Source organism: Salvelinus fontinalis, chromosome 21 (assembly GCF_029448725.1).
Source record: "Salvelinus fontinalis isolate EN_2023a chromosome 21, ASM2944872v1, whole genome shotgun sequence".
In the NCBI taxonomy this organism is placed as follows: Eukaryota; Metazoa; Chordata; class Actinopteri; order Salmoniformes; family Salmonidae; genus Salvelinus; species Salvelinus fontinalis.
The window spans coordinates 41,837,517-41,843,575 of record NC_074685.1 but is presented as its reverse complement, the minus strand read 5'-3'; positions in this window follow the sequence as shown (position 1 = coordinate 41,843,575).

Here is a 6,059-nt window from a genome sequence, read left to right as displayed (position 1 = left end):
GAAATTGCCCATTAAAATAACATCAAATTGATCAGAAATACAGTGTACAGACATTGTTAATGTTGTAAATTACTATTGTAGCTGGAAACGGCTGATTTTTAATGGAATATCTACATAGGCGTACAGAGGCACATTATCAGCAACCATCACTCCTGTGTTCCAATGGCACGTTGTGTTAGCTAATCCAAGTTTATCATTTTAAAATGCTAATTGATCATTAGAAAACCCTTCTGCAATTATGTTAGCACAGCTGAAAACTGTGGTTCTGATTAAAGAAGCAATAAAACTGGCCTTCTTTAGACTAGTTGAGTATCTGGAGCATCAGCATTTGTGGGTTCGATTACAGGCTCATGTAGATATTCAATAAAAAAATCAGCCGTTTCCAGCTACAATAGTCATTTACAACATTAACAATGACTACACTGTATTTCTCATCAAATTGATGTTATTTTAATGGACATAAATTGTGCTTTTCTTTCAAAAACAATGACATTTCTAAGTGACCCCAAACTTTTGAACGGTAGTGTATATACACACTGAACAAAGAAGTTTGGAACCACCAAGACCCTTCTTAGAGCTGGCCGCCCGGCCAAACTGAGCAATCGGAGAAGAAAGGCCTTGGTCAGGGAGGTGACCAAGAACCTGATGGAGAACCTTCCAGAAGGAAAACCATCTCTACACCACTCCATCAATCAGGCCTTTATGGTACAGTAAGTGGCCAGACGGAAGCCACTCCTCAGTAAAAGGCACGACAACCCGTATGGAGTTTGCCAAAAGGCAACTAAAGGACTCTCAGACCATGAGAAACAAGATTCTCTGGTTTGATGAAACCAAGATTGAACTCTTTGGCCTGAATGCCAAGTGTCACATCTGAAGGAAACCTGGCACCATCCCTACGGTGAAGCATGGTGGTGGCAGCATCATGCTGTGGGGAGGTTAATCAGCGGCAGGGACTGGGAGACTAGTCAGGATCGAGGGAAAGATGAACGAAGCAAAGTACAGAGTACAGACCTCAGACTGGGGCGAAGGTTCACCTTCCAACAGGACACCGACCATAAGCACACAGCCAAGACAACGCAGGAGTGGCCCAGCCAGAGCCCATAGCACTCTCTCTCTCACATTTATTATATGTCAATCACTACTACACAACATTATAAAAATTGGTAAAAGATGGGTGTCAACAGAAGTTGTGTAGTGTGGTCAGGCACATTTTTTCTGCAACATTAATTTGTTGAGTATATAAAAACGTTACCTGATATAATATATAAAAGGCGTAGTCAGATTTTTTAGGCCAAATAAAATGCCTTTTAAAAAAAAAACTGTAGTCCTGCTATTGAGATCCACCATGCTAGAACAGTATAACTTAACAGTATAACTCTTTTGTCTTCAATCCAGACATTCAGATATTGTGAAGACAAATTAGTCAGCCAAATTAAGAAAATGAAATTAGGTAATTGGCTGGTGGACATCCTGCTTGCCCTCTTCTCTTGTCAGTAACCATGTCCATGACTGTCACCACTGAGCCTACCTACAGTTTCTCCGTCTCCTACAAAGGCATATAAACAAGCCAGAAGTGATGTGCAGACAGCTCATAAAATCACAGGGTTTGTTGTTTTAAGATTCTCTAATCTCTTATGGAAGGATACACGTCACGTCCTCTCTCCTCGTCTCTTTCTCAAAACCCATTGGAGGTCAGAGGGTAGGGACCTATGTTTTCTCATCCAATTAGTTTTGAGCAGGGGACCTGAGGAGTATACAATGGAGACCTTCCCTAGGTCTCTGGTTTCATACAGGTAATTGCCAAAAATAAAGGAAACACTTGAGTAAATGAGGGATACAAAGCATTTTGAAAGCAGGTGCTTCCACACAGGTGTGGTTCCAGAGTTAAATAAGCAATTAACATCGCATCATGTTTAGGGTCATGTATAAAAATGCTGGGCAGGACATAATTTGTCCATTATTTTGGCTACTATGTCTAAGCCCCAATAGGATGACAATGCCCCCCATCCACAGGGCACAAATGGTCACTAAATGGTTTGATGACCATGAAAACGATGTAAACCATATGCAATGGCCATCTCATGTACCAAATCTCAACCCAATTTAACACTTGAGAGATTCTGGAGTGTTGCGTGAGATAGCGTTTTCCACCACCATCAACAAAAAAACAAATTATGGAATTTCATATGGCATCTCTCCAATAGGTCCAGACACGTGTAGAATATATGCCAACGTGCATTGAAACTGTTCTGGCCGAACACCCCAAATAAGACACTTTATGTTGGCGTTTCCTTTATTTTGGCATTTACCTGTACATACCACCTTAATGGATACGTGTGGCATACAGACACTAACTCAAAAGGTATTAGACATTGGCCCTCTCCTCAGGCTCCAGTTTGGCTAGTCAGAGCATCTAATGATAGTAATGAAGGTAGAGACTGGTTTTCTCTCATAATCAACCCGCTGCCTGTGGCTTGCCATCACAGACAGTCTATTCTCCGGCTCCATCCGCACGAGGACAGAGAAACTCAATGGGGCGTCTTGCTCCTCTTCCAGCAACTGCCGGGTGTCGAAGGCACTGGCAAACTGGTCCGTACGCTCCTGGTAGGTGAAATCCAGCTGTAGCCTTAGGTCCCTGGTGTCATTCCCTGCTGGCAGCTTAAAGGTGGCTTGGACAAAGACCACATACCAGCCTGCCACAGTCACCTGGATGTGGGTCTTGTTCTTGGTCAGGAACATGCTGCCCATCTCCTTCCCCTCCTCCTCCCACTCCAGCTCACCAAAGATCTGTTTGGTCTGTTTGGTGGGGTGAGAGGCTGTTGGGAACCAAACAATAGAGACAGCAAGGTCAACAAACGGAAGTTAAAAAAACACTAAAACAATCAAACGGTCTGGGTCAAACAACAACATCCAAGGTAAGTAGAAAAAGGTAAGTAAAGAAAATCTCTATTTATATTTTCCTTTTTTAGTTACTTATGAACTGACGCAGTAGGCCTATCAACAATGCAAAGTAATGGCTGGGTCACCTTTAAGGAACAAACTGGAATTGGAGGAGGGACTTCTGAGAAATTTCCCCAAGTCTGTGGGACATGGAAGATGGTTTTTGTTTACGTTTTTCACAACAACAAAAGACACAAACATGCTCACTCAAAATATATTGTTCTTCTAATGCCAATGAGGCTTCATCAAGCTTCCAAAGTATGGGTCATTCCCTAAACTTGAATACTGCAAACAGGTGCATTCACAAAATTTCACACATTCATCAATTGTCACACCCCCACAGTATGATGTAAATATACGCAAGCACGCACACACAAGCACTTCCTGCCTTAGTGTGGGGGTGCAGTTTCCTGTAACTCCAGGCTCAGTAATAAATGTTAAGTGTCAAGAGAGGAATGCTGTAGCATTATTTTAACAAGAAAATATCTGTGCCTTCAAACAAAATGATGGTTGTCTTTTTAAATGGATGGATATATGTCTAACTTTCATTTCCATCCACAGAATGAAGCTTACCATGAATTAGACCTCCACCAGCTCCTGACGGTGATTCAACCTGCTAAAATTAAAATCAGGAGAACCAATTTAACATCCTTTCATGTACTGTTACACCTCAAATAATATAACAATTATAACCGAAATAGGAAAACATGTTGATGGAATATATTGCACCAACAATTCTCAATGTTTTCCATTATTTATTTTAAGTGTAAAGTTTGAATCAAACTAATCTTTTGATTTTGCTGTGTTTTGGCAAATAGGCTGTATAGAACCCTAATTGTTTTAACAGATCTGTGCTCAAATACAGCTTTGTATGTCTTGAGTCTGACTCTGGGCTTTGAGATGTTAAAAATGGTTCTTATCTCAAAGCCCAGTCAGGCTTAAGACATGCAGTAACAAAGCTATTTTCTTTTCAGACTGAGCAAAAACAGTAAACTATCCATCACTAGAGAAGTAACTACATAGAGTAGATACTGTAAGATTTATAACCCACTGTCCTCTAATTGAAAATGAATTCAAATAAATATCCGTTCCATGCTGGAAGTATATGGTCTGTACAGCATTACTCAGCATATCATTTACCTTAGCAGAATAAATCCAGATCAAACACGCTGCATTGACAATCAATGCTGCAAGGACAACCCCGGCAAGTCGAAAGCCTGTGAGACAAGTGTCATGTGCCATCCCCTCCAGCCAGGCTCTTGCAGAACTGTTGATGTGACTGGAAATGAACCAGTTGTGATCAGGTCTCTGACTTTAAGCTGCTATAGGATTTCCTATTCTGTGTTGGGGATTCCAGTAAGAGAGAGAACTGACGCATGAGGGGGGCGTGTTGCAAGTGTGATCATGTCAAATGCATGGGGGGGGGGGGGGGTAACTAGTATTTTTTTAATAATAATGTATTATTTTTTGGACTTGCTCAATCTGATTGGGTGGGCCTGGCAGGGTCTGTGTCCACCCAGGCCTATGCCCCTGGTTGACTCCAATGCTTCCCACATCTAAGTTGGCTTGATGTCTTTTGGGTGGTGGACCATTGTTGATACACACAGGAAACTGTTCAGCGTGAAAAACCCAGCAGTGTTGCTGTTCTTCACACAAACCAGTGCACCTGGCACCTACTACCATCCCCCGTTCAAAGACACTTAAATATTTTATCTTGCCCAATCACCCCCTGAATGGTATACATACACAATCCATGTCTCAATTGTCTCAAGGCTTAAAAATCCTTCTTTAACCTGTCTCCTCCCCTTCATCTACACTGATTGAAGTGGATTCAACAAGTGAAATCAATAAGGGATCATAGCTTTCACCTGGTCAGTCTATGTCATGGAAAGAGCAGGTGTTCACAATGTTTTGTACACTCAGTGTAGACCATGCCTTCAGGGTTGTAAGTGGAAAAATATTCTGGTGAACAATATTTGTTAAAGTTGCCAATGTGGTTAACCCTCATCCCATCAACAGAATAAGGTCATGACATATCAGTGTCTAAATCTATGTATGACCTGATAGGTGTGGGCGTAAGCAAACACTTGTATTGTACATGTTATGGTTGGAAGACCGTCACAATGAAGTGACTCATATTGATCACAACAACCATGTCAACTTTCCCCTCTGGAGGGAATCTATAAAAAGTAACCCACCAACTAAGCCCTTTAAGTAACCCATCGTGGTTTTCCACTTGCTTTTTCCTTAAGTACTCTATAACAGTAGTGACGTCAATAAGCGCGTTCCTGTGATTATTATATTTTTTTAAACATGAATTTATAACATGCAGGAAGTTACTTAGTGGTTATGAGGCTCTAACCACACAAAACAGTAGATGGGTGGGCTTTGCCAGGAAATAAGATATTGGGGTGAAATGCATTTACACATACAGTGCCTTCGGAAAGTATTCAGACCCCTTGACTTTTTCCACATTTTGTTACGTTACAGCCTTATTCTAAAATGGATTAAGTTGTTTTTTCCCCTCATCAATCTACACAATAGCCCATAATGACAAGCAAAAACTGGTTTTGAGAAATGTTTGCTAATTTATTAAAAATTAAAAACTGAAATATGACATTTACATAAGTATTCAGACCCTTTATCCAGTACTATGTTGAAGCACCTTTGGCAGTGATTACAGCATTGAGTCTTCTTGAGTATGACACTACAAGCTTGGTACACCTGTATTTGGGGAGTTTCTCCCATTCTTATCTGCAGATCCTCTCAAGCTCTGTCAGGTTGGATGGGGAGCGTCGCTGCACAGCTATTTTCAGGTCTCTCCAGAGATGTTCGGTCAGGTTTCTATTCCAGGCTCTGGCTGGGCCACTTAAGGACATTCAGAGACCTGTCCTGAAGCCACTCCTGCGTTGTCTTGGCTGTGTGCTTAGGGTCGTTGTCCTATTGAAAGGTGAACCTTCGCCCTAGTCTGAGGTCCTGAGCGCTCTGGATAAGGTTTTCATCAAGGATCTCTGTACATCTTTGCCTTGATCCTGACTAGTTTCCCAGTCGCTGCCACTCTAAAACATCCCACAGCATGATGATGCTGCCACCACCATGCTTCAACGTAGGGATGGACG